This window comes from Pelodiscus sinensis, chromosome 12 (assembly GCF_052426305.1).
Source record: "Pelodiscus sinensis isolate ZL-2025 chromosome 12, ASM5242630v1, whole genome shotgun sequence".
Taxonomy (NCBI): Eukaryota; Metazoa; Chordata; order Testudines; family Trionychidae; genus Pelodiscus; species Pelodiscus sinensis.
In genome coordinates this window covers 5661321-5681400 of record NC_143063.1, presented here as the reverse complement: position 1 = coordinate 5681400, position 20080 = coordinate 5661321, and the positions used below count along the sequence as shown (strand labels likewise).

The following is a 20080-nucleotide window of genomic DNA, read 5'->3' as shown; positions in this document are numbered from 1 at the left end:
TGGACACCAAGTAATTTTAATCTCTACATCCGCTGGAGTTTACAAAGTATCTGACAATGCCCCTTAACCAATGAAGCTCAGAATTGGGTAAGTGCATATTCACTATGTAATTTGTATAATTAGTCGCTGAATGTAGGCAGACATGACTAGAAAATTAATATCTAGGAGCTTTACATTGTCTCCTTTTCAAGACCTGTAGCCAATCTTTATGATAAAATGGATCATTAGTCCCTTCTATAGTAACACATGGATGCTGCATAAGAAGATGCTCTCCCCAAAATCTCTCTAGGTATCTCAAGAATTAAGCTCTGGGTGTGTCTAGACCAGATCTACGATTTGCAGAACTCATTCTGTTAAGAATTCCTCAAAATGAAGATGTGTAAATGATCACATCTGACAGGTCTCAAAAACCCAGCTTTGGGATGAACTACTTAGTGAAAAAAGTTGCTTATATACCATTTTCTGGATCTCAATGGACAATTGATAGTGTCCACAGATGGTTTTAATTCCAATCTTATTCTTAAACTCACCCACTCTGTTTATGTTGTCTCTTAAACAAATGGCATTCTATCTATATGGTCTGTTCCAAGTCAGACACACAATCTCCTGACCAACTTTTGCACATCTGATGGCATGGCCTGTGCTTTGAGTGCTGGCATTGCTACAGGCAGGGAGGCTAGCAAAAGACATAAGTCCTTGCAAAATGATAGAGTGGCCAGAAGGCAATGGAATTTGGGGCTGAATGCCAGCTGTTTGTTATCAACAGATGAGCAGGAAAGTAAAAAGAGGCTGATCTCAAATATCAATAACAAGAGACACAAATCTTCTTTCTTTCAAATGAAGCTCTTGGAAAGTATCCCCATGCTACAGCACAAGTGCCCAACTCACTTCTTTCTCTTCCTTAATGTTGAACCAGAACTGATTTAAACAAGAGAAAATGTTGTAACAGGGTCAATTGGCCCGGGAAAGCGGAGGGCCAATTCTAGGAGTTCTGCGTAGACAAAGCAGACAAAGACCTAGGGAACACACAGATAGCTGCTGAGGGAGATTAAATAATTCCAGAGGATCAGTTAGTGTCTGGAAAATCCTCAGGTCACTTATCTTTTTAGGATCCAGGATCTGAACCTGTGTAGGGTAGGGTAGAGCAGGGCTCTCTTCTCAGGCCCTCCTTACTAGACCACAGGACACATTTTGGGAAGGAGAGCAGCCTATATCCTGCCTTTTCCCTCTTTGTTGGGAGACACTAGAACAGCAATAATTTTTGTCCTGGGACCACTGGAAGGGGTGGAGCCTAATCTAGAAGGGGCGGGGCCAGAATGCTTCTGGGTTTCCCTACCCCCAGACCATAATTGGTCTGGGGGTGGGGGGACCCTCTTTGCCCCCCTTCCCACTAGCCACCCATCCCCCTGGCAGGCCGGGAAGAGCTTTACACACTCCCCCGCCTGCAAGCCCTGATTGGCCTGTGGGTGGGAGGAGCGTGCAAAGCCTCCTCCCGCTCTACCCCTGCCCTGCGAGACGCACGCTAGGGTTGCCAGATGGCTTAACCAAAAATACTGAACACCCCCCCCAAAAAAAAACCAGAAAAAATTCTGAGAAAAAAAGGGGGGAAACTAAAGTTGTTGAGCAAAAAAAAATTTTTTTTTAAACAGCATTGCCCCTTTAAGGAAGGCCTTTGAGGGCTTTTTGTTGGCAGCCATCTTGTTTCCCTGCTCCGAGCCAGAAGACAGCTCCCCTGCGGAACCAACTAAGGGGGGCCAGGGGCTGGGCCCGGTTGCTGAGTGTGTGGTGTGTGTACGGTTGCCAAGGAAAAAAAATCAGAAAATTCCTGAAATTTTAGATTGTTAGGTGTCCAGTATTTTCTGAATTTTTCTACCAGACAGGAGGCAAAAATACCAGACAGACTGGTCAATACCGGACACCTAGCAACCCTAGAGCACGCGGCACTTCAAAATGCCACGTGCTGCTCACAGGGCGGGAGGAGATGTCACCTGATTCCCCACACCCAAGCCCTGTCTGGCCTGGGGGCAGGGGGAGCTTTGCCGTGCACTCCTCGCAGGGCAGGGGGGAGGGCGGAGGAAACTTTGTGTGCTCCTCCTGCTCCCAGGCCAATCAAAGCACTGCATGCTGCTCACTGGGCAGGAGGAAGCTTCGCGCGCTCCCATGCCCCCAGACCCTAATTGGCCTGGGGGCAGGGGAGCGGCTGGGCTTTTGCAGGCTGGATCAACCCACTTGGCAGGCCGGATCCGGCCCATGGTAGCCCTTTTGCCCACCGCTGCACTAGAAGGAAAAAGAATGGCCTGCTAACCTCTCCTAGGCCAGGAAAAACCATGCTGAATTGTTTTGTCTCTGCCTACAAACTGTGGAGGCAATGGAGATTAAACAGAGGATACAGAGGCAGAGATTAAACATACAAACATTTGAACGGTTAAGTTTAGTGTAGTCAATTAACCAATTAACTGATAAGCAAAAGCATATAGGTTAATGCTACAGACTACACGCATTCCTTCTTCCCGCCCCCACTTGCCAGTAAATCTTCTAGCAGGCTGGCCAGCAGCCTGGCTCAGTCCTGGTTTGCACTGAGTCCAGGGCCTACCCCTGCAGCAGCTCTGCATTTAAAGTGTATCAGAGCCGGGCGGACAGGCAGCCCGGCTCAGTTCTGGCTCGCAATGGATCCGGGAGTTCAAACCCACCTTAGTCAGGGACTGCTGCTACCCCGCACTGCTGCCTTTGTATCAAACGCAGCAGCACAGTGCAACAAGCAGCTCGTCCACGAGTCAGGGGGCAGCATATGGAGGCAGCGATGCGGAGTGGCAGGGCGCTCCTCAGGAGTGAAGCCTGAGCACACTGGCTGCTGGCCCCTCCACTGGGACTATAGAATAGTCGACCAACAGATAGAATTCTTGAGGTTACTTGTCTATTCACTTATCTTGTATTTAACATCCTTAGTCCATGGACCATTTAATGTTACATCAGATTTATGATGCAATATCAACAAATGATCAAAGTTGCTTTGGCTACTTCAACTTCAAAAACTGTCTCATCTGCTCATATTTTGAAACTGTCTTATTAGACTTGAGCTGGTCAGATTTTTCAATTCTTAAATTACTGATGCTGAGCCACAAGCAGTAGCATTTTCAGTTTTGTCAAGTTGGGAAAAAAGTGAAATATTTAATGTTTTCCGAATATTCACTCTGACCACTCTCCAACATTCAGGGAAATTTGGATTTTGCCAAAAGCCACAATAAAATCTGAACAGCCATATCTGGCAGAACACTGTACATCAATGTTCACCCCAACTAAGCAGAAAGTGTGTCCTGCAATAGCTTTTGCCATTTACAAGCAAGGAGGTAATCAGTGATGCAGACCAAGACTGTATTTATTTTGGAAGGTTCTGATCATGATTATTTTTAAAAGATGTGTCTGAAGCAGGGAGAGAAGGAAATTGAAGGCATAATTTGCAGGAATTTGATATGGACAACAAGAAGTTGCCTTGTTTATGAACAAGTACAAAGGGCGATTTAATGCTTGCAAGAGGAAAGAAACTCCAAGTTAAATGCCTCATTCAGACACATGATCACACATACAACATACACAGCGAGCCAGTTATGCCAAACAGATCTTGCCGTGAGTCCTGGTTCCTGAAGAGGGAAAGAAAGAATGTTAAGGATTGCCTGACACCATTATACTCAAGAATGTTGGATGAGTACTGAACAAGTTTAGTTCTCTTGAATTTACCTCTTTGATAAATGACTATATATATAAATCCTTGCTGTGCCGAGAGAATTGTAAGACTGTTTGGAAAAGAAGATGAGCCTTGTTCTTGCATAGAGCTGAAATTCTTTATCCACATCTTGGTATAATATAATCTACACAAAATTCTGAGATGTGTCAAAAAGGGATCGGGCACCACATCACACCAGATAGTTAAATAACTATTTCTTAAATTTTCTGGATTCAGATAAACTCTTTGCTTAACAATCAGTGTTTTCACCTACTTTAACCTGTGAATTGCAAACACCTTGAAACCTAGATTATGGAAGATTTGCTAACATCGTTGATATGTCATGTCACTCTAGTTTTCAGAAGTTTTATTGTAACTGCCACTGAATTGCTCTATGGTGGCCAACCTCTTTACTGAATACTAGAAGATTTACCTAGTGTTACCTAGTGTTGCTCAGGTCCTTAACTCAATTAATTATTTTAAAAAAATAAAAATGTACATGCTTCATTTAAATCGTTGCTCTGGGGTGGGTTCAGCAGGCTGCTCCAGGGACAGAGGACTACCCCAGCCCTCTCTCACTGCCATAGCTTGGGGCCAGATGAGAAGTGTCTCTCCATGGCTGTTGTAGCTCCAGCAGGCACAGCCAGAGGAGGGGTGCATGTCCCCTGGCTGGGGCAGATGCAGGTTTTTCTGTCCCCTACGCTGCCCATCCAGAGTGAGGCATGGAGCAAATTATGCACTTCCTCTCACTCCCTGATGAAGGGAAATAGACAGCAATGTTCCTATACAAATTGTGGGGGCAGAGATTCAGGCCCACTGCCCTTCCTAAAGGGCACCTGGGGGTGGGAGGCTGGGGCAGTCCTGGATGGGGGTGAGGTGTCCCGAGCCATCCCCTTTCATCTGCCTAGTGATTCTGTCTCTTTTCTGTTTGGTTTTATAAGAAGCAATCCCACTTCAGGCACATCCCATGTTCTTGGCAAAACCAAACTCTGACGTTGCTTTAAGAATTTGGTGGTCCTAGCTCGTACCGTTTAGGAGGAGTTTTTGAACAAACAGAAAAACAGACAGACATACACACAAAGAGTCAGACAGATAAACTCTCTCAAATATATAGTTTATCAATGGTCCCTATATGTTACAGATGCAGAATTAAATGATGGAACCTCTTTTGACTCTCTTTGGGTGCGTCTGCACAGCACCCTTACCTCAAAATGGAGCTACACAATTTAAGCTATAAAAAGGTTAAGCTTAAAAAAAACAGCTTATTTCGAAACATCCCTTAATCCTCATGAAATGAGGTTCAGGGATGTTGGAATAGCGAGCCAGAGGTATCCCAAAATAGCTCTGCAGTGTAGACATAGCTTCTCTCATTCAGTGATGATATTGTTGACTGGTCAACACATTGATACTATTAGGTCCTCTGTCTGAAGTATAGATATAAAAGTTATAACTATTTAATAAAAGCAATTCTAGTTATTCCTATGAGGATTTCAAAGCTGTGAAGGTAATCCTTCCCAGCACAACAATGCTAGGAGTACTACAAATGATCATAGATTTGCTTTAGGATATACCTGCTCATTCATAGTTTAGCAGTCATGCATATAAAATGTTTCCATTTACTATCTAATACTTGGGTGGTGACACTCCTAGAAAACATCCTCTATTTAATATGTGGATAATCACATCTAAGTCTCTACCATTTTATTTTACTATATGGCTGAACAATTCATCCTCTTCGCTTGTTGACATATATTTGATCATTGAAAATTTCTTGCAGCTTTATCATGATTCTGTAACACATTCATTCAGCCACTTATATATTTGGAATACACATGGTCATTTAAAGATATATTTCTCTTGTTTACATAATTTTCAAGAAAATAGGTCATCTTCATGTTTCTCCAGTTTCCGCAAAAGTGTGTTTTTCTGTCCCCTTCTGATTCTATCCAGCCTACGCATGTGAGGGCACAAGAAACAGCATCTTAAGTATTGCTGCCACCTACAATCATTAAAACAGGAAAGTATGCCCAAGGCTAGTGAAAACAAGTAGTGTGAGGATGCAAACAAAAAAGCAATTCTTAAAAGTTTCTGAAAATTAGATCATGATAAGGGGTGGCCTTGAAGATAACCACAGTCTGACCCACAAAATATTTTGAAAATTATTTAATCAGACCCATGCACCTACCAGCTGTGCGGGGTTGGGGGAGATAAGAGATGAGCAGTGCGCAGGGACTCACCTATGCATACGACTCCCAGCAGTATGCAGGCCCCTAGCACGTGGCCACAGAGGGCACCACACTGGCTGCCTCTACCGTGATGTGAATGGTGTTGGCCACTGAGCCACTCAAGCTAATGCGCTTCTGCAACCGTTGGGGCAGGACTGGTGGGTTTTGCTTTCAGTTACCTGGGGCGGGGGATCCCAGCACAAGGATGTAGACCAGGGGTGGGCAATAATTGTTAATGGGGGGCCACTCCATGATTTTGGTAAATGGTCATGGGCTGCACTTCTGTAGAGGGGATGCGGAGTCTGGGATGGTGGGTGGGGTGCAGAAGGGAGCTTGGGATAGAAGCCTGAGGTGCAGGAGAAGGTGTGGGGTCTGAGAGCGAGTTTGGATTAAGGAAGGGTTTATAATCTGAGTCAAGGATTTGGGGTCCAGGGTCCAGGAGGGAGTATGGGTGCAGGAGAGGATTCTGGCCTGGGGGAGGGGTGTAGAAGGGGATGCAGGGTCTAGGAGGGAGTTGTGACCTGGAGGACGTGAGAAGAGGGGATACAGAGGGTTTGGGTGGTGGCCTGGGGCAGGTAATTAAGGGAAGAGAGGGGGTGGGGTGCCAGAGGCAGCCTCTGGCTGGGAGGCACTTCCCTAAGCAGCTCCCAGCCAGCAGCCCTGCAGACTCCATTCCTGTGGACTGATCCAGTGGTCTGCTCCAGCACAGAAAGGGAGGGAGGGGGAAGGAGGAGTGAGGAGGCTTCATTCACTGTGCCTGCCGTCTGCAAAATTTCTCAGCTCCTATTGGCTGGAAACTGGCCAATGGGAGCTTGGGGATTTTGCTAGTGGGTGGGGACAGTGAGTGAAGCTTTCTCTTCCCTGCCCAGCTTGCAGAGCATTTAGCAGCCTGCTGTTTAAAGCGGATGCGCCTGCTTTGCAATAAGGATGTTAGCGAGGCGGCCGCAGGCCAGCTCCAGCAGCTTTGTGGGCCTCTTATCCACCCCAATCTAGATGTTAGCAGCGGGATCCGGGACATTACCAGGGGTGTCAGGGTAAGGACTCAGTTTCATGTCTTCTGTAGGATCCTGGTCTCTATCTGGGCTCCCGGACACAGGAGAAGTGGAGACACTGTTAACTTGCATGTGTTGTATTGCCAACCCCAAGAGTTCAAAACACATGAATCTGCTCCTCCCATTCCCCCAAAAGACAATGGGTTCTTGAAATCACTGTCTGGCAAACCCTAGAAACTCTCTAGGAGGTGAGGAGTTCTATAAACTTGTATGACAGTGTTTTTATTTCTAAAAAGTTAGAAATAAAAACCAAAAGAAATTGTCCCTCTCCCCAACACCATCTTCAGTGACATTATTGGCCCACCCGAGGATTTGAGGACTGGTACTGGTGCTCAGGTAAAATTAGTTTAAGACTCCTGCTCTACAGTAAAGATGTCAAAAAAAAAAGGAATGTGATCGAAAAAGCCATTTTAATTATAAGACTTCTGAGCAATTGAGAAAAAGCCTTTCACTCACAAATTGATTAACACAGTACACTATGTGCTGAGTGGAATGTTGAGGAGGAGACTGAAACAACCTGGTTGATTAATGCACATTTGTCATGTCTACTGCATATCAGTCACCCAGTATCAACAAAATCTTTATGCTGCGAATTATGTTATTTTCATTTTACAATGGCAATAGCAACAACTATGAAAGATGTTTTTGGGGGATAAATGGCTCAACTGCACATCAGATTTATTATCTCTCAACAAGTCACAAAATTCAGAAGAAACACTGTGGCTACGTCTACACTGGCACCTTTTTCTGGAAAGGCTTAAAACGGAATACTATTCCGTTTTCAGTTTTTCCGGAAAAGGAGCGTCTACATTGGCCCAGGAGTTATCGTCGTAATGAAGCGCTTTTCCGGAAAAGCGTGTCTACATTGGCGGCGCACTTTTCCGGAAAAGCAGAAGCCGGAAGCCATTTTGAAGAGGGCAAAGGCCACCAGACCTTTCCGGGGACGGAGCCAGGGCGCCATTCAGACACGCAGTTAAAGGGGTCTCGCCGGGCAGCCGTTGGTCTCCTGCTCCCGTGCCTTGGGGCCTCTGCCAGGGACTGACACCCTTCGCAGGGTCTGTGGGTGCCCTTTGACTTTTGGGGACACCACCCTTTGACCCCAACTGCTTTTGCCTGCGGTTTTTTTTTCTGCCCTGCTCTGTCTGCTGTGGAGCCACGGGTGGCCATGTGCCTGGTCGGGCCCCTCTTGGGGCTGTACAGGTGGCTGCGGCTCCTGCTGCAGGCCGGTGCCATGCTGTTCATGGACCAGGAGGCAGAGATCGCCTTGGACTCCTTCACCAGGGAGGCCCTGGCAACCGTGTGGCATCAGCACCCAACTGTAGACCGGCCCGTCTGGAGTTTGGACATCAGCACCGACTGGTGGGACCGGGTGGTCCTCGGACGATGGGACGACTACCAGTGGATCCAGAATTTCCGAATGAGAAAGCGGACCTTCTTGACGCTGTGCACCTGGCTCACCCCCGGCTGCGGGCACCCATCCCCATGAAGAAGAGGGTCGCCATCGCACTCTGGAAGCTGGCCACACCGGACAGCTGGCCACACTCGGTGGCCCAGCAGTTCGGGGTGGGAAGATCCACTGTCGGAGTGATCATCATCGAGGTAAGTCCCAGGGGGAGTGGGATGGGGGGAGGGTGCTGCACTCCAGTCCCAGGGACAGCCAAGACTCCCGGCTGGTTTGCCCAGGGGTTTGCGCCGCCCCTGCCTTGCACAGGCCCGGTGGGGGGGGGGGCGTACGGCGAGGGAGGCCCTGGGGTGTGTGTATGTGTGTGTGGCTGTGTCCAGACTCCATGCCTCCGTCGACGGAGGCATGTAGATTAGCCAGCTCGGAAGAGGGAAATGAAGCCGCGATTAAAATAATCGCGGCTTCATTTAAATTTAAATGGCTGCCCCGATCTGCCGATCAGCTGTTTGTCGGCAGATCGGGAGAGTCTGGACGCGATGCCCCGACAAAGAAGCCTTTCTTCATCGACACAGGTAAACCTGGTTTCACGAGGCTTACCTGTGTCGATGAAGAAAGGCTTCTTTGTCGGGGCATCGCGTCCAGACTCTCCCGATCTGCCGACAAACAGCTGATCGGCAGATCGGGGCAGCCATTTAAATTTAAATGAAGCCGCGATTATTTTAATCGCGGCTTCATTTCCCTCTTCCGAGCTGGCTAATCTACATGCCTCCGTCGACGGAGGCATGGAGTCTGGACACAGCCTGTGTGTGTGTGAGAGGACAGAAGGAATCGGGGGGGGGGGCCAAGGGAGCGCACACTCACCCCTGCCTTATGTGATATGTTCCCTTCTGTTTCTCTGCACCCTTCTGCAGGTCGTCCACGCCATCAACGACGTCCTGCTCCCGCGAATCATCCGCCTGCGCGACGTCGATGAGACCATGGCCGGCTTCGCTGCCCTCGGGTTCCCCAACTGCGGGGGAGCCCTGGACGCCACCCACATCCCCAACCGGGCCCCGGAGCATCGAGCAGCCCATTTCATGAACCGAAAGGGGTACTGCTCCATTGTTCTGCAGGCCCTCGTGGACCACCGGGGCCGCTTCCTGGACATTTACGGGGGCTGGTCCGGCCGGGCACACGACGCCCGCATCCTCCGGAACTCTGGACTGTATCACAGGTTGGAGACGGGCACCTACTTCCCCCGGTGGGACTTGACTGTCGGGGATGTGCCTATGCCCATCTGCATTGTCGGGGTCGCGGCCTACCCCCGATGCCCTGGCTAATGCGGCCCTACACGGGGCAGCCGGACCAGAACCGGGCCCGGTTCAATGACCGCCTCAACCGGGCCCGAAACCCAGTGGAGCTGGCCTTCGGACGTTTAAAGGCCGCTTCCGTTGCTTGCTCACCCGTCTCGAGATGGGTGAGCAGAATGCAACGGAGGTCCTGGCCGTGTGCTGCGTGCTCCACAACATTGTGGAGCGCAGTGGGGAGGCCTTCCTCCCCGCATGGGTGGCAGCCGAGGCACAGACCTGGGAACAGCCCGACACAGCTGCCATCCGCCAGGTGCGCCAGGATGCGGTGCGCATCAGAGAGGCCCTGGTGGACATGTTTGCCCAAGCCCTGTAGTAGGGTCGCCTGGGTCTCCACAGACTACTCCCGCCCGTCCCCTACCCTTCCCCACCCTCTCCCCTTAGCTCCCCCCCAATTGTAAAGCGTCGGGTGAAAGCATGTCGGCCGTCATCGAGTCTGTTCATCGGGTGCGTCGGGCTTAATTAGGGTTTTTCTTTTTAGCTTAGGCTAGGGTTTAGGCCACCATCGCCTTTCCCGAAGAACAGCCACGAGGATACAGGGTTTGTGTGGAAGGCTGAAGTCAGCGTACCTGATTCCAGTCATCTTCCGTCGAGGGATCTCCTGGCTGTTCCTCTCTGGAGGCCCGGAAGGACCAAAGGATTGAGGTGGCCAGCAACACCACAATAGTCCTCCCTGCGCCTAGACTATGTTTAATTATCTTTTGTGTGCATCGTGTAACCGTTCTTGCTAGTTTGTTATCTATGTAAATATAGTTTGTGGTTTACATTTTACTGAAAAGTCTCAGCATTTATTTCTGCGCCACAAACCACTGACCACTTATGAAGGGCCCCCCCCAGAGATAAAGTACAGATTTCGTTCTCCACAGTTTGCCACCATGTTAACTTTAAGTGGCTACTTGGCATCTCACATCATTTCGTACACTACCTAGAGTTACACAATACCCAACACAGGAATGAACAGCAAAATAGAGAACTGTTTATTTACGGGGGGGAGGGAACCTTCAACTGGGACAGGAAGGGGGGGGGAGACCTTCAACTGGGACAGGAAGGGGGGGGAGACCTTCAACTGGGACAGGAAGGGGGGGGAGACCTTCAACTGGGACAGGACGGGGGGGCAGTTACTGGGACAGGCGGCCCCTGCGAGCGGTCCTCCGGGGGCCAGCCTGCCCACGCTGGGCAGACCGCGTCGGGGCAGGCTGCACGCGGAGGTGGTCGGGGCAGGGGCAGGGGCAGGGGCAGAGGCAGGGGCAGGGTCAGGGGCAGGAGCAGGAGCTGGGATAGGAGGAGGGGCAGGAACAGGGGCAGGAACAGGGGCAGGAACAGGGGCAGGAGCTGGGATGGGAGGGGGCAGGAGCTGTGCTACGGGAGGGATGGTGGGGGCCTGGGCTCCGCCCTTGCCACAGTGAATGGCATGCACAATATGTGCCGTCAGCGTGTCCATTGTGGTGCACATCCCTCGGCATTCGTCCAGGAAGGCAGCCCAGCCATCCTGCCGCCACTGCAGGTCCCACTGCACCTGCTCCGCGATGGAGGCCTGGATTGCCTCCACGGCGTTGACGTGCCGGCGAAGCAGCTGGTCCCTCTGCCGGAGCCTGTGCCTCCGGGGTTGGCCTGCTGGGGGTGCCGCTGCTGCCGCAGTGGAGGGTCTGGTGCTGGGTCCCGCTGCAGGGAAGAGAAGAAAGGATGGGTCAGTCAGGCAGGCCGTCCACTGTCCCCACACCGCATGCCCTCCACCCCTGAGCCCAGGTGACCCCACAGTTGTCTGGCTTGGGCCCACTCGGTTCCCCTCCTGCCCCTGGTGTTGTACGTTTGCAAGGGGGACCACCCCTGGAATAGGGTCCCCCCTCCAGTACTGTAAGCACCGTGGAGGGCGGGAGGGTGCTTGTGCTGTGTTCACTTGTGGAACTCCCTGCCGGTGGAGACTGTGAAAAGCTTTGGGCTAATCACTGGTGTTAGACAGGGAGCGAGATGCATCCCCACACTGTGCCTGGGAGCACATCTGGCAGAGGTGGTCTGGGCTCTCAGATCCCCTCGCGTGGGATATCTCCTGGACGGAACCAGAAGAGTGACTGGGTGGGGGGATGTTCCATCCTTGCAGCAACACTCAGGGGCCCTTCCCCCTCCCACTATCCCTCCCGCAAGCCTGGTAGCCTAGGGACATGTGTGGCCACAGTGGGGACTTCCCTCGGGGAGGCAGCCAAGGCACCGGGAGCAGGCGAGGGGCTCAGTGGGGGTCCAGGGTTACAGGACCGTGACGCTGCGGTTTACCCAAGAGCAGCTGGCTGTGCCTCACAGCGAGGCATGGGACAGTGTGCCGTTCTCCGTGCTGCACCCTTGGCGGAGCTGCGGGCTCTGGGCTGAGTCCCTGGGGCCCTGGCCGGTTCCAGCCGGCATCCACCCTTTCCCCTGGTCCCGCCGAATGTGTGTGAGCAGCACGGTCCCAGGCGTGCCCTGCAGCTGCCTGCCGCGGCCACGTGCCGCTCGGTCACCAGGCGGCACGTGGTTGCATGTGCTGCTTGCTGCCTCATGCCATGCAGCGTGCAGCTCACCTGGCCTGAGTGACATGCTCTCCCCCTCCTCCCTCCGGGCACCTGGCTCCTCCCCCGCCCTCCGCCCCCCGCCTGTTGGGAGTGCAAACTGCACAAACTCACCAGTGGGTTCCTCCCCGGCGTCGGCCTCGGAGGAGCTGCTGGAGGGAGCCTGCTGGGCGGTGGCTATGCTGGCCTCCTCACCGCCAGACGCGCTGGCGCTGTCTTCTCTCTCCCCTGGCTCGGTGGGACGGTTGATGGGGGGGGCACTGGCAGGTGTCCACAGGGACAGCTGTGGCTTCCGGGGCTGGCAGGCCCAGAAAAGCATGGAGCCGGTCGTAATAGGGGCAGGCATCGGGTCCTGCCCCCCTTCCGTCGGTGGCCCGCACATATCCCAGCCGTAGCTCTTTTACTTTGGACCGCACCTGCTCGCAGTTGTGGCCGGGGTGTCCCTGCTGTGCCAGGTTCTGCGCCAGCCGCGTGTACAGGTCTGCATTGCGGCGGCAGGACTGCAGGTCGTGGAGACCCTCCTCCTCCTGCCACAAGTCCAGGAGGTTCTCCAGCTCCCTGGGGGTCCAGGATGGGGCCCGGCGTTTCCGGCCCCTGGCAGCTTCCTCCCCTGCGGGTGCAGGTGGCTCACCACCCGCAGCTGCCATGCTGGGCTCAGAGGTGGCTCTTGGGCAGCAGAGCGCCACGTGCCAGAGCTCAAGCTGCACGCTGTCCGGCAGGCTCCTGCCACGGGCGCCCAGCAGCCTCCGAGCTCTGTAGGGAGCTCGGGTTACCAGGAAGTCCAGGCTCCTACGAGGTCTCGCGGCGTCCAAAGCGCTTTTTCCCGTTTCTTCTGCTTTTCCGGAAAAGCTGTCTACACTGGCCCTTTTCCGGAAAAGCTTTTCCGGAATAAGGACTTATGCCCGAGTGGGAACAGCGTACGGTATCCGGAATAGCGGCTGATTTTGTACAGTACAGCGTCGTTGCTTTTCCGGAAATTCAAGGGGCCAGTGTAGACAGCTCGCAGCTTATTCCGGAAAAGCGGCTGATTTTCCGGAATAAGTGGCCCAGTGTAGACACAGCCTCAGTGTGTTAATTATTGCTTACTAACAAAATACGCTGAATACTCAGCAACAGTGGACAAAAATTGATTGGCTTTGGCCCCAGCTTTGGTGCTTAAAATTAAAAAGCACAAATTTTTATGCTTTGCTGAACTTGGGCCTAAATAAGGGTACGTCTACACTGCATCCCTAGTTCGAACTAGGGATGCAAATGGAGACAACCGAAGTAGTTAATGAAGCGGGGATTTAAATATCCCGCGCTCCATTAACATGATCTCGCCGGCGTGCTAGTTTGAATCACAGCTGATTCGAACCAGGAAGTGCGCGCCGGGATGCGTTAGTTCGGACTAAAGCCCTTAGTCCAAACTAATGTTACTCCTCAAAAAATGAGGAGTAACATTAGTTCGGACTAAGGGCTTTAGTCCGAACTAACGCGTCCCGGCGCTCACTTCCTGGTTCGAATCAGCTGTGATTCAAACTAGCACGCCGGCGAGATCATGTTAATGGAGCGCGGGATATTTAAATCCCCGCTTCATTAACTACTTCGGTTGTCTCCATTTGCATCCCTATTTCGAACTAGGGATGCAGTGTAGACGTACCCTAAGTATTTAACACAAAGTTTGTCATACAGTGTTTTAAAAATACACCCATTTTATTCAGGCTGATGACATAAAGCATGCATGAGAAATGATGGGGTTTCCTGTAGTGCTTGGGAGAGCGGGTATTTGTAAAGATCTAGACAAAGAGCATTTCATGAGACTCATAACTGACCTTGCATTACCTGTGGTCATCACTTCTTCATAAACAGCTATATAAAACCATGGTATACCCACATCTTGAATACTGCATAAAGATGTGGTTGCCTCATCTCAAAAAAAGATATGTTGGCATTGAAAAGGGTTCAGAAAGAGGCAACAACAATTATTAGGGGTTTGAAACGAGGTCCCATATCAAGAGAGATTGAAAAGACTGGGACTTTTCAGCTTAGAAAAGAGGAGACTAAGGGGAAATGTGATACGTCTATAAAATCATGACTGGTATGGAAAAAGTGAATAAAGAATAGTTACTTGTTCACATAATATAAGAACTAGGGGTCACCAAATGAAATTAATAGGTAGCAGGTTTAAAACAAACAAAAGGAAGTTTTTCTTCACGCAGTGCACAGTCAACCTGTGGAACTCCTTGCCAGAGGATGGTGTGAAGACTAGGACTTGAACAGGGTTCAAAGAAGAGCTAGATTAATGGAGGTTAGGTCAATCAATGGCTATTAGCAACGATAGGTAGGAATGGTGTCCCTAGCATCTGTTTGTCTGGAAATGGATGACAGGATCATATGAGGATTACCTGTTGTGTTCCTGGCCTCTGGGACATCTGGCATTGGCCACTGTTGGCAGACAGGATACTGGGCTAGATGGACCTTTGGTCTGACCCAGTAGGAATGTTCTTATTAATCCTCGGTTAATGCCCTGGGCCTTAGCTGTTAATGATTAAGTACACCTTTTACGTTTTTGGTTTTTGTTTTTTTGCTAATGAAAGTGAGGGATGGCTTGAAGTGGCTGGAGTTAGGGATCATTCAATATTGCAATTTGTGAGACAAACGACATTTTCATAGATCAGTCACAGACATTTGAAGGGTCCCAAAGAGAAGCATGAGTTCAAAGCTCAGTTCTCATAGACTCATAGGGTATGTCTACACTACCCTCCTAGTTCGAACTAGGAGGGTAATGTAGGCATACCGCACTTGCAAATGAAGCCCGAGATTTGAATTTCCTGGGCTTCATTTGCATAAGCGGGGAGCCGCCATTTTTAAAACCCCGCTGGTTCGAACCCCGTGCAGCGCGGCTACACGGGGCTTGAACTAGGTAGTTCGAACTAGGATTCCTATTCCGAGGTGTACCGGTAGTTCGGAATAGGAATCCTAGTTCGAACTACCTAGTTCGAGCCCCGTGTAGCCGCGCTGCACGGGGTTCGAACCAGCGGGGTTTTAAAAATGGCGGCTCCCCGCTTATGCAAAGGAAGCCCGGGACATTCAAATCCCGGGCTTCATTTGCAAGTGCGGTATGCCTACATTACCCCACTAGTTCGAACTAGAGGGATAGTGTAGACATACCCATAGACTTTAAGGTCAGAAGGGACCATTATGATCATCTAGTCTGACTCCCTGCACAGTGCAGGCCACAGAATCTCACCCACCCCTCCTAGAATAGTCCTCTCACCTATATCTCAGATATTGAAGCCTTCAAATACTTTGAAGACCCCCAAGATGCAGAGAATCCTCCAGCTGTGATCTGTACCCCATGCTACAGAGGAAGGCGAAAAACCTCCAGGGCCTCTGCCAATCTACCCTGGAGGAAAATTCCTTCCCGACCCCAAATATGGCGACCAGCTAAACCCTGAGCATGTGGGCAAGACTCACCAGCCAGACACCCAGAAAGTTCTCTATAGTAACTCCTATTATCCCTCCAATGACCTATTCCCACTGATAATGAATGGTCAATTAGTTAACAAGATCACGTTATCTCATCAAACCATCCCCTTCATAAACCAATCTAGTTTAATCTTGAAGTCAGACAGATCTTTTGCCCGCACTACTTCCCTTGGAAGGCCGTTCCAGAACCTCACTCCTCTAATGGTTAGAAACCTTCATCTAATCTCAAGTCTAAACTTCCTACTAGCCAGCTTATATCCATTTGTTCTTGTGTCCACATTGGTATTAAGCTTACATAATTCCTCTCCCTCCCTGGTATTTATCCATCTAATATATTTAAAGAGTGCAATCATGTCCCCCCTCAGCCTTCGTTTGGTTAAGGTAAACAAGCCAAGCTCCTTGAGTCTCCTTTCATAAGACAGGTTTTCCATTCCTCGGATCATCCTAGTGGCCCTTCTTTGTACCTGTTCCAGTTTGAATTCATCCTTCTTAAACATGGGAGACCAGAACTGCACACAGTATTCCAAATGGGGTCTCACCAATGCCTTGTATAATGGCACTAACACCTCCTTATCTCTACTGGAAACACCTCGCCTAATACATCCCAAGACCGTATTAGCCTTTTTCACGGCCATGTAACAATGGTGGCTCATAGTCATCCTATAATCAACCAGGACTCCAAGGTCCTTCTCCTCCTCCGTTACTTCCAACTGATGTGTCCCCAGCTTATAACTAAAATTCTTGTTATTAATCCCTAAATGCATAACCTTACACTTCTCACTATTAAATTTCATCCTATTGCTATCACTCCAATTTACAAGATCATCCAGATCTTCCTGTATGATATCCCGATCCTTTTCTGAATTGGCAATAGCTCCCAACTTTGTGTCATCCGCAAATTTTATCGGGACACTTCCACTTTTGGTGCCAAGGTCAGCGATAAAAAGATTAAATAAAATTGGCCCCAAAACTGATCCCTGAGGAACTCCGCTAGTAACCTTCCTCCAACCTGACAGTTCACCTTTCAATATAACCTGCTGTAGTCTCCCCTTTAACCAGTTGCTTATCCACCTCTCAACTTTCATATTAATCCCTATCTTTTCCAATTTAACCAATAATTCCCCATGTGGTACTGTATCAAATACCTTACTAAAGTCGAGGTAGATTAGATCCACTGCATTTCCTTTATCTAAAAAATCTGTTACTTTCTCAAAAAAGGAGATCAGGTTGGTTTGGCACGATCTACCTTTTGTAAAACCATGTTGTAATTTGTCCCAATTGCCATTAGCCTCAATGTCCCTAACTACTTTTTCCTTCAAAATTTTTTCCAGGATCTTACATACTACAGATGTCAAACTAACAGGCCTATAGTTCCCCGGGTCGCTTTTTTTCCCTTTCTTAAAAAATGGGAACTATATTAGCAATTCTCCAGTCAAATGGCACAACCCCTGAGTTTAGAGATTTATTAAAAATTTTTGCTAATGGACTTGCAAGTTCCTGTGCCAGTTCCTTTAATATTCTTGGATGAAGATTATCTGGCCCCCCCTCCCCCGATTTACTCCCATTAAGCTGTTCAAGTTTGGCTTTTACCTCAGATATGGTAATATGTACCTCCACATCCTTAGTCACATTTATTATGTTACCATTATTCCTAAGCTCTTCATTACCCTCATTAAAGACTGAAGCAAAGTATTTGTTTAGATATTGGGCCATTCCTAGATTACCCTTAACCTCCACTCCATCCTTAGTAATTAGCGGTCCTACTTCTTCTTTTTTTGTTTTTTGTTTTCCTATTTATATGACTATAAAACCTTTTACTATTGGTTTTAATTCCCTTTGCAAGGTCTAACTCTACCTGACTTTTAGCCTCTCTCACTTTGTCCCTACATACTCTAACCTCAATAAGGTAGCTTTCTTTACTGATCCCTCCCATTTTCCACTCCTTATATGCTTTCTGCTTTTTCTTAATCACCTCTCTGAGATGCTTACTCATCCAGCTTGGTCTAACACACCTGCCTACACATTTTTTCCCTTTTCTTGGGATACAGGCTTCTGACAGCTTCTGCAACTTTAACTTAAAATCATTCCAGGCCTCCTCCACCTCAAGATCCATAATTTCTTTAGTCCAATCAACTTCCCCAACTAATTTCCTTAATTTATTAAAATTAGCCCTTTTGAAATCAAAAACCCTAGTCTCAGATTTATTTTTGTTTATCCTTCCATTTAATTTGAACTGAATTAGCTCATGATCTCTCGAGCCAAGGTTGTCCCCTACAACCATTTAATCTATGAGGTCCTCGCTACTCACCAAAACCAAATCTAAAATAGCATCCCCCCTTGTTGGTTCAGCAACTACTTCATGAAGGAATTCATCAGATATCACACCTAGGAAAATCTGAGCCCTATTATTATTACTAGCACTTGTTCTCCAGTCTATATCTGGAAAGTTGAAATCTCCCATGATCACGCAGTTTCCATGAGTATTTACTGATAGTTCTGATCATTGCTAAACTTTCAAAAAGTTCAGAGTGGGTCCTAAGTTAGATGGAACATCAGGCTGGGATGATTTCATGTAATCATATTACAATGGAATGTCTCAATGCCTTGTCAATGCAATGAAAAAACCAAAATGAGGAACAGGAAGGGGGAAATCATAGCTTTGTCAAAGCCAAAGAAGGGTCTATTATGGCACACAGTTTTTAAAAAGTTGTAAGTTGTTTGTCAAGAAACTTTAGGTAAAAATTCTTTATGATATAGTAAAATGTGTTTAAATAATTTAATTATATTGAACTCATCATATAAAACGGTTAAATAAACCCCTTCATAACACTGCTATACAGAGTATTAAAATTAGAGGGATCTTCTTCAGGAGTGACTGACTGAGAGATCACTGGCTTCATTCTGTTCATACTTACTCCCTTTTTCAGCAAAGCACCATAAACCTCTGTTTAATTTAATCATATGCCTTACAGAAGGCATGAGAGTAATCTTATTCCTATCTAGGAAATCACTTCAGAACATTAAGGCCCATTTGCTTCAATGGAACTTAAGCACATGCTCTGCTGAATATGGATGGACATAAACACTTGTTTAAAGTAAATTCTTATTTAGGAGGTGATCCCAAGGCATTTGATACTAACATTAGGCTTTCTATTGAGTTCAGTGGGCTTCGGATTAGACCTGTACAGCAGTTCAAGTGAGACTAGTATCAAACCCTATGGCTTTTCAAACAAGCAAAGCAAAACACACCTATAAAATCAGCGTTTGCCACACACTTCAGAAATGGCACAAACATACAACCTCAGTCATGACACAAGGATGGCTAACCCTACAAAGCCACGTAAAATGTTGCCAGGAGCTGCATTAGCACAGATCTACCAATGCATCTAGAACTATAGTGCCCAGATCGTTCTGAACTAGCCCCACTCAACCAGCCAAATAACCACATGTGGCTAGTGGCTAGCAGCTAGTGTATTGTACACCATGGATCCAAATCACAGTCGGTGCCCTCCAGTTCTGATATGGACAAATGAAATGTCCAAATGACTCTTGGAATAATGACTTCTGGAAAGCTTGTCTTCTCATGATGCAGAGTGTTTTGTAATGCTATCTATTTAAGATTTCACATAATCCACTAAAGAAAAGCTCTGGGTCAATTTTTAAAATTCCCGAGGGTGCTTAATTATGAAAGGTCACAGGGCAAACCCAGTATCAGAACTGTGAACAAAAACCCAGTAGTCCATTTCCTGCTCTGACTACTAGATAATGCTCCCCCTCAGACTGAGTCATGCATTGCAGTATGTTAATGTGAGTGCATAGAACCTCCACTCTAGCCATGTCTTTTTAATACAAACTTTATCCCTCTTACAATCCTACTGAACTAATCTGGACTAGGCCAAACATCAGTCAAACTTCAGGGGGCCAGATCCTCAGAGATCTGGCTTATGAATTGATTTATACTTGTCCAAAGAGACATTCGATTTTCAAGTCGTGGTGTTCAGCTGATATGAGCAACAGGCCATGTAAATCTCTTACAAGAAAGGCATTTCATTTATCACCTCCAACTCTAATGCACAAAGTGTTTCCTTAGCTAAAGTGAAAGATGGCCTGTGCAGTAAGTGGAGACTGATGTTGAGCCTTTTATTTCAAGCTCTTGCTTTTGACAGAAACAGGTGGAATTTAATTTCCTCTCAATTTTCATGGCTTTTCTTGTGACATTTTTCTCCACCACGGACACAACCCTCCCTCATCTCTGTGATTTTTGCATCAGGAAATTAATGCTGCTGATGTCATTGTCATGAAGCCCAATACCAAAATTACACACACCTT

General features: G+C 48.3%; 1 protein-coding gene across 2 annotated transcripts in view; it reads right to left on the bottom strand.

The window, feature by feature from the left end:
• The window catches only part of GNAO1 (G protein subunit alpha o1), a 357537-nt gene that overhangs the window by 256893 nt on the left and 80564 nt on the right, over positions 1–20080 (bottom strand). The window lies entirely within an intron of this gene.